We start from the raw sequence: 9,296 nt of genomic DNA, 5'->3' as shown, positions 1-9,296 counted from the left end.
ATGAGAAAGGAATAAAATGGTGCAAGAGGGGCCATGTGAAGGAAATCCTATACCTTTGAATATTAGTTTAACTGTTGTGCTTGTTTGAGATCTACTGCAGCCAAGTAAAACATGAGAGACCATACAGAGCTACTCTACCCCATGTGGCAGGTACTAGCCACCTGTGGCTATTGAACACTTGATATGCAGCTGATCAGAATTAAGATGTGCTGTGTGTAAAATACCAATCAGATTTCAAAGATTTAAAACTGAAGAAAAAGACGTGAGCTAACTCATTAATGATATATTGTATTGACGGCATCTTAAAATGGTGACTGGTCGGGGGGCACCTGGGCGGCTGAGTCGGTTAAGCGTCTGACTCTTGGTTTCAGCTCAGGTCGTGATCTCACAGTTTGTGGGTTCCAGTCCCCAGTCGAGTTCTGTGCTGCCAACGTGAAGCCAGCTTGAGATTCTTTCTCTTTCTCTGTGATCCTTCCCTGCTTGCTCTCTCTCTCTCTCAAAATAAATAAACTTTAAAAAAGATAAAATTTTAAAAAAATAAATCTTTAAAAATAAAATAAAATGGTGATTAGGCGATATACTGGTTTAAATAAAATATGCTATTAAAATTAATTTCAACTTTCTTTCAAGATGTCGGTACTAGAAAATTTTCAACGTATACATGGCCCATTTTCTCTTGGTTAGCATGGCCTGGAACTTCTCCTATACCTGAGGAATTTTTTTGAATCAAAATCATTTCTGGATTATTTTATTTTATTATTTTATTTTTGAATAATTTTAAAGTCAATTATAATTTTCTTTTTTTTATTAAAAAATTTTTTTTAATGTTTATTTATTTTTGAGACAGAGAGAGACAGAGCATGAACGGGGGAGGGGCAGAGAGAGGGAGACACAGAATCGGAAACAGGCTCCAGGCTCTGAGCCATCAGCCCAAAGCCAGACGCGGGGCTCGAACTCACAGACCGCGAGATAGTGACCTGAGGTGAAGTCGGACGCTTAACCGACTGAGCCACCCAGGCGCCCCATAGTCAATTATAATTTTCTTATGAAAGAAGTAAAAAGATGTGGAAAAACAATAAGGTCACTTTATACATTTTTTTAAAAGTGAAGATATAAGTGATAATAATATATTAACTAAATAAAGCATTCTTAAAACTGTACTGATTCCAAACTTCAAAAAAATTAAACACATGCATAGAAAATGACTGGAAAATGGGGCACCTGGGTGGCTCAGTGGGTTGAGCTTCCGACTTACCCTCAGGCCATGATCTCAAGGCTGTGAGTTCGGGCCCTGTGTTTCCTCTGTACTGACAGCTCAGAGCCTGGAGCCCACTTCAGATTCTATGTCTCTCTCTCTCTCTCTCTCTGCCCCACTCCACCCTCATGCTCTGTCTCTGTCTCTCTCTCTCAAAATAAATAAACATTAAAAAGAAAATGACTGTAAAAGTCTTTACGATAGTATTAATAAGAGATTTTTCCTTAATAATGGGATTGTGTGTGGTTGTATCTTTTTATATGTTTACATGTTTTTATTTTCTAATTATCCAAAAAAGACATGCATTATTTTTATTTTATTAATTATTATTATCATTATTATTAATTATTAAAACAGCATGATGGGAAGATGTCCTTTTGTTATCCATTTACAAAATATAAACAGAAGCATTGAGAAATGCTTATTTCTATCCTTTGGAGTGGTATACTATAGCATAACTAAATTATGTGATACATGAAAATATTTTAGGAATACCTTATAGTTTGATTCCCTTATTGTCCATTATCTATTAGGACTTCTTGCTCATTTTCATTATCAATAAACTTCAAAGTAATGGGAGTCAACGATAAGAAAGCATTACATTGTCTTGAAAGTACCAGGAGAGAAGAGCCATGGAAACAATTGACTCAATTTTTCAAAAACACTATCTGCGAGGAAAATCTAGCTCCTTGGCTCTCACACAAAAGCCCAATTGTATGAAAAGCATTTCATGGAGCTGATTCCAATACAAAACAAAAACAGGAATTAATTGATTTGCAGAGATCTCAGATACGGCTCCAAGTATCCGGCTATGATTTACCAACGCAGAATGGAAAGTGAGCTGAATTCTCCCAGAATTTACACCCTTAGTACTTACTTTTAAAAATTGTTGCTGGGAATTTACCCAAGGGATACAGGAGTGCTGATGCATAGGGGCACATGTACCCCAAGGTTTATAGCAGCACTTTCAACAATAGCCAAATTATGGAAAGAGCCTAAATGTCCATCAACTGACGAATGGATAAAGAAGGTGTGGTTTATATATACAATGGAATACTGCTTGGCAATGAGAAAGAATGAAATATGGCCCTTTGTAGCAACGTGGATGGAACTGGAGAGTGTGATGCTAAGTGAAATAAGCCATACAGAGAAAGACAGATACCATATGTTTTCACTTATGTGGATCCTGAGAAACTTAACAGAAGACCATGGGGGAGGGGAAGGAGAAAATAAAAGAGGTTAGAGAGGGAGGGAGCCAAAACATAAGAGACTCTTAAAAACTGAGGACAAACTGAGGGTTGATGGGGGAGGTGGGAGGGAAGGGAAGGTGGGTGATGGATATTGAGGAGGGCACCTGTTGGGATGAGCCCTGGGTGTTGTATGGAAAGCAATTTGACAACAAATTAGATTAAAAAATCAAAAATAAAAATTGTTTATAGTTTGCTTGAGCAGTAATTTTCTAATTATACTCAGTTATCTATAAAAGAATTCTGTAGTCTCCCAAAGCACCTAATTTATAATCAAGAAGTCATCCCAATGAGACAAGGTGAGCCTGTTTGCAAGTGTATCTCAAACATCCATACCTGGCTCATAAGCTTCTAACCACATGTTTCCTTTAAAAGGTGAAGATATGCAACCCAATATATGAGAAGCCCGGATGTCTGAAGCCTTCAGAATGGCAACAGCAAAAGACTGCTTAATTAAGAAATGGCAGAGTCATCTACACCCAGCAAGAGGGCAAGGATTCAGCATTCACCCCATCACTGATCTGCTTTTTAATCTTCTCCAGCTCATCAACTTCTTTCTTTTCTTAATAACGACTTTATTGGGTTGTGTTTCTCTTGAGGTTTGAGAATGGAGAAAGAGATATCTATGAAAATTTCAGGACTGTGTCATTGATGCTGTCTTTCTCCAGTGACTTACTTCAACACGCATGACTACTGGGCCAACATTGTCAGTGAAAGAATGCTCCTCTGTTACACCTTTGACTGCAGCTGGCATCATAAGATAGAAGTAAGTTGAAATAGAAGTGGGTGGAAGTGGGTGGAAAACTATTTTAGAAAATGTGATATGTGCTATAATGGAGAGTTGTACATATGTCCAAATTGCCCTGAAAGTACAGAGGACAGAGGAATTCAGGGCACTTCTGTTCTGCTCAGCAAACAGGGTTTTGGGTTTGGGGAAGGGGCCACAAAGAGGTCTGATATATGGGGCCATGCTGGCCAGGCAGAGCGCTAGAAGGAAGCGGGGTGGAGGTTCTAGATTACTGGGCCCCACTTCCAGAGTTTCGGATTGAGAAGTTTGGCAGTGGGACCTGATAATTTTAACGTCTAACAAGTTTGCAGGTCATGCCAATTCTCTTGTCTGGGGCCATATATTGAGATTCACTGTTCTAGGCCAAGGGAGCAATAAGAATGCAATCAATTCTATGACGATGTCACCCTTGCTTGCCATCAACAATCTCTCTCTCACACACACACTTACACACACACACACACACACACACACACACACACACGCTCACACTAAGCAAGGGAAAACAGAGCTTGGTGTCATGTCTGAAGTTATCCCTGCCCCTACAAAGCATTTTTTTGAGATTTCAGCTTTGTCCTTACAGGTCCAGTGGAACACCTCACTCAGTAACGGGCAGCTTTGTTTCCAGTAGGCCTTGCAGACTGCAGTTTGACAGCTGCAGGAGGAGATGAAATCCAGAAACTGACAGTGCTCCACACCTCCACAGAAGGGCAGATTTCACTGTAGTCTGGAATACCCTTGAAGGTGATGGAGTGGTGAGAACATCATCTTCTCCTTTCTAAGCTTAAGCTTTTTTGATTATGGGTATTTGAGAATTAATCTTTGCTTTCATCGTGTGTGCAAATGTGTTTATGTGATCAGTTGACCACTGAAGACTGGGGGAAAAAATAAAGAAATAGCTATGATTCACAGTAGGTGGGAGACCAGGAAAATGGCTGAACTTGGTGGGGCTATGTCCAGTCTAAGTTGTGCTGGGGAAGCTTAGAACACCAAAGTCAAGGGGCTCCTGGGTGGCTCAGTTGGTTGAGCGTCTGACTCTTGATTTTAGCTCAGGTCATGATCCCAGGGTAGTGGGATTGGGCCTAGCATTGGGGTATGCACTGAGTGCGGAGCCTGTTTAAGATTCTCTCTCCCCTCTCTCTCTCTCTCCTCTCTATCCCTCTGCCCCTTTCCCCTGCCTGTGCTCCCTCTCTCTCTAAAATGAAAATTAAAAAAAAAAAGGACACCAAAGTCAACCTGAACTGTTCTTTAAGAGTCTCCAGGGCAGTACTCCAGGTTGAATAACTCACAATTGAGGCCATGAACCCTAGGGGGAAGGGGACAGACGAAGGCTGGGATAACTCTAACAAACAATAGACAAGGGAGGAGATTTCCCAAAGATGGGTCAAGATTTTCATATCTGACGGTCAGTTAACATTACTCTGAAAAGAAAGCAAGCCAGAACGAAGGGAACAAGACTTGCAACACGGGGGGACACCTGCAAACGCATTCTCTGTGAAGGGTTTTACTTCCTAGGTACCTTTCCCTCATGGGGAATACAACAGTTAGCTAGCTCATAGTTTTCAATTCTTTCCCTCACATTTAGCTTGCTTTAGTTTTTTCCTAAACCTTCAAAGTTGTCTGATGTGTTCATATAACTGTGTGGAGGTCTTCTCAAAGGAAATAAGGAATCCATTCATAAGAGGAAATGAGTCTTTTCTCCTCCAAACGATTTCCTCTGCAGAGGCTCTTCAGAGGTGTCTGCATCACCTTTGCCACAAGGAGGCCTGAAATACACGTTTCTGTGCCACAACCAACTGCAAAGTAGCGTGACTTGAATTGGTGTGGTCCCGGGCTGGGAGGAGCCCTGAAGTTTGAAGTGTCCTTTGCTTCACAGAAAATCCACCTGTTACAGTAAATCTACTTCTGTCAAAATTCCTGAACAGCTACTCCTCCCTCCTGAGTTTTAGTTTTCTGTCTCAGGAAGCAAGTCCCCACCTGGATGGGCTGTAATGTCATCCTGAGCTGGGACTTTATTTTATCAAGTATAATATGCATATATAAAGGTTCACATTTCAACATTGTACATTTTGATAAATTTTTACAAACTTAATACGTCTATAACCAACACCCCAGAAGGCCCTCCCTCCTTCCAGACACTACACCATCCCTTCACCAAGGAATCACTATCCTGATTTCTAGCTAGTAGACCAGTTCTGCCTATAGAAGTGCTTTATATATAAGAACTCATATACTATATATATTGTGTGTCTGGTTTCTTTCTTTCCATATTATGTTTCTGAGATTTGCAGATGGTTTATTCTCAAAGGTGTGTGGGTGTATAGTATTACTCTGTGAGTGATTACTACAACTTATTCTTCCATCTAACTTTTTTTGTAAAGAGCAGGGCGAGGGACAGAGAGAGAGAGGGATAGGAGAGAGAATCCCAAGCAGGCCCCGCACTGTCAGTGCAGAACCTGAGCCCGATGTAGGGCAGATACTCAACAGAATGAACCACCTAGCTGGCCCCTTCCTTCTAACTTTTGATGAGCATTTGGTAGTTTTGTATTTTAGGCTATTAAAAATTACTACCATGAACATTCTAGTATGTATCTTTTGTAAGCATGCATCTATTTATATATATAGGAATGGAAATTCTGGGCCATAAAGTATTCGTGTATTAAACTTAATGAATACTTCCAGATCCAAAGTGCTTATGCTAATTTACATTTCCATGAACTGTGTGCATGGGAGTTACAATCAGTCCACAGCCAGATCAAAACTTGATGGTGTCTGCTTTTTACATTTTATCAATTCTAGTAGGTGTATATACCATCTCATTGTGGTTTTATTTGCATTTCACTTATGGCTACTGAAATAAATTACTTCTTTAAAATGTTTCTTTGGGCATTTGGCTATCTTCTTTAAAATGTGCTTTTTCAAGTATTTTGCACATTTTTCTATAGGTTATCTGTGATTTTGTTGTTAATTTATAGGAAATATTTATGTGTTTAAGATAAACATTATTTGTTGAATGTGTGCATTCCAAACATATTCTTTTAGTCAAGATTTTGCTTTTTGATTTCTTCATGGTCCCTTTTTGACAAATGGAATTTCTTAATTTTATATGATTTATTATTTTTAAAAAATTTTACGGTTAGAGCTTTTTGCACGCTGTTCAAAAAATTTCTGTATACCCCAAAGCCACAAATACATTATCCTATGTTTCTTCTTAAAGTTTTATGTTTTACTTTCCATATATAGATTAGCAATCCATTTAGATTTAATTTTTGTGTGCAATGTGAGGTAGAAATCAATATGTTATGTTTTCTCCGTATGGATAAACAATTAATCCATCACTATTTGTTAAAATTAGCATCCCTTCCCTGCCACTCTGAACCATTGCCTTTGTTACATATATCTGGAGATCTGTTTTATCATTTATGTGTAGTCTGAATACAGGAATAAAGCGGGTTCCCTGGAATGAAGGACAAGGGAACAGAATTAAAAGGGATTGAATTCAGATGCATGGGTTTGTCGCACTGATTAAGATGAAGGCTGGAAAGACATAGAAGGAACCAGGCAACCGACAATGGAATGTCCTCCAATCAACTATTTAAGATTCTTGGGGAGCTATGTTTATAGGCTGAAGTCCCTGGGCATCAGTCGTGGGAGCATTCTTTTTCATTTTAGGAGAAAATTTGGGATGAAAGTAGTATGGATAATTTTCAGAAAATACAGTCTCCCCAAAACACAGTGTAAGTTGGAACAATAATTCCTACCTCATAGGGTTATTACAAAAACAAATGAGTAAATACACATGAAATTCAGCAATCTGTTGAGCTTAAATATAGCAATATATGTATTTAACAATATTATTGTTATATTTACTATTAAGGTCCTGAATTTCCTATTCTTACATGGAATTTGTATTTTTCCCACAAAAGAAAGGAATGTGCCATGCTTTGAAAATTCCTGTGAGAGATCAATCTGTCTAGAGACTATGCTTACTTATTGTTTAAATGTTCTATCAGAAATCTGATAGGAAAGGGGGTAGAATTACAACCCTGCCCCTCAGTATATCCACTGAGCAAAGGATAGTTGTAATCAAATGGCATAGAAGCCATATGACCCAGAGGAGGTCATAAAAGTTGTTAGAACATTAGTTCTCTTAAAAGTAATTATGTCCATAGAGACTAGTAGTCAGTTGTGGACAGTTGTCACTCTTTTTGTTACTTGCCTTTGTTTTGTTTTAATGTTTATTTTTGAAAGAGAGACAGACAGAGACAGAGACAGAAAGACAGAAAGACAGAGCATGAGCCGGGGGGAGGGGCAGAGACACAGAATCTGGAGCAGGCTCCAGGCTCTGAGCTGTCAGCACAGAGCCAGACGCGGGGCTCGAACCCACAGACCGCGAGATCATGACCTGAGCCGAAGTTGGACGCTTAACCGACTGAGCCACCCAGGTGCCTCAAAGGTTTTATTTTTGAGTAACCTCTATACCCAAAATGGGGCTCAAACTCACAACCCCAAGATCAAGAGTCACAGCCCTACTGATTGAGCCAACAAAGCATTCCACTCTTAAGGCATTTTAAACTGAATTTTCTACCTTTGTGCTGGTATTCAGAGTGAATCCGGTAATGTTGCTAAATCCTCTCCTTAATTCTAACAATTTATTTGTAGATTATTTTGCTTTTTTATCTATTTGCTATTCTGCAAATAGCAAAGTATTTTTTCCTTCTTTTGAAAACCATGTATTTTTATACCTCTCTATTAACTGGCTAGACTTTCCAGTACAACACTAATCAGAAGTCCTACGTCTTGTTTGACTCTGATTTTAAGATAAATACTTTTATTTTCAGAAAGTTTATTTACTTATTTTGAGAGAGAGCCAGAGCATGAGCGGGGTAGGGGCAAAGAGAACGGGAGAGAGAGAATCCCGAACAAGTTCTACAAGTGACAGCACCCCCGAAGTGGAGTTCAAACCCACGAACCCTGAGATAATGACCTGAGCCAAAATCAAGAGTCAGACACTTAACCAACTAAGCCACCCAGACGCACCTAAAATAAATACTTTTAACGTTTCACCGTGAAGTATAACACTTACTTCTGAGTTTTCTTTTTGGCAAATTCTATTATTAAAGTCGTCTCCAGATTATATTCTTCACAAATTGTTTTTAGAAAATCCAGGACAAGAGTAGTTTATCTACAGGGGGGGGTCTATTCAATTATTTAAGGTAGTACAGAAGTAAGCAGTCCAAGGATGGACACAGCAGCTACATAAAATCATGAGGAATGTAGCTCTTTAGTATTTTCCTCCACCATTCTTCACACCAATTGCCCTTCCAAAGTCGTTTCATGGCTCCACATAGCTGCTAGGTCTCCACCCATTTTTTGAGGAGCAAGAAGGAGGAAGTAAGAAAAAAAAAAAAGGAAAGAGAAATAGAATCACTTCCTGTTTAGAGGACTTCTCAGAGGTCTCACATGAAATTTGTCCTTAGTTTCATGGACAACCACAAGCAGCTACAAGTGAAGTTAATAAATGTAGTTTTATTGTAGTCCACATTGCTATTCTCTCCCAAATTGCAAGATTATTTACCTAAGAAAGAAGGAGCTAATGGACAGTAAAAGGCAAGTCACAGTCTCTGTCTTTATGAGGTTAAAGAAGTTCCAAGCTATTCTTTGCTTGGCAATAATTTTTTTAAATCATAAATATACATTGACTGATACTGAGTGCTTTTATGCATCTATCCAGATGACCACATTTTTTTTTCTTTCGCCTGTTAATGTTGTGAATTACATTAATTGATTTTGTAATTTAAATGTACTTTGCACGCCCAGGATAAACTCAACTTGGTCACGATATATTCTTGCTGTTACACTGTTGGAATTGACTTGCTAATATTTCATTTAGGATTTTTTCATACATATTAATGAGTGAGATCAATTTGCAAGTTTCCCTTTTCATCATGTCCTTACTGATTTGGGTATCAAGGTTATACTATCTCATAAAATTAATTAGAGGGAG

At 38.8% G+C, this 9,296-nt stretch overlaps 1 long non-coding RNA gene across 1 annotated transcript in view; it reads left to right on the top strand.

The window, feature by feature from the left end:
• Positions 1 to 1,789: 1,789 nt before the first annotated feature.
• LOC113599991 (uncharacterized) overlaps positions 1,790 to 9,296 on the top strand; it is a 78,515-nt gene continuing 71,008 nt past the window's right edge. The window contains exons 1-2 of the long non-coding RNA XR_003420993.2: positions 1,790 to 3,268; positions 3,873 to 4,044. This is a non-coding gene — a long non-coding RNA (uncharacterized LOC113599991). The remainder of the gene's footprint in view (positions 3,269 to 3,872; positions 4,045 to 9,296) is intronic.

This window comes from Acinonyx jubatus, chromosome C2 (genome assembly GCF_027475565.1).
Source record: "Acinonyx jubatus isolate Ajub_Pintada_27869175 chromosome C2, VMU_Ajub_asm_v1.0, whole genome shotgun sequence".
NCBI lineage: Eukaryota > Metazoa > Chordata > Mammalia > Carnivora > Felidae > Acinonyx > Acinonyx jubatus.
Note: the sequence above shows the minus strand (reverse complement) of the source record. Positions and strands in the feature narration are given on the sequence as shown.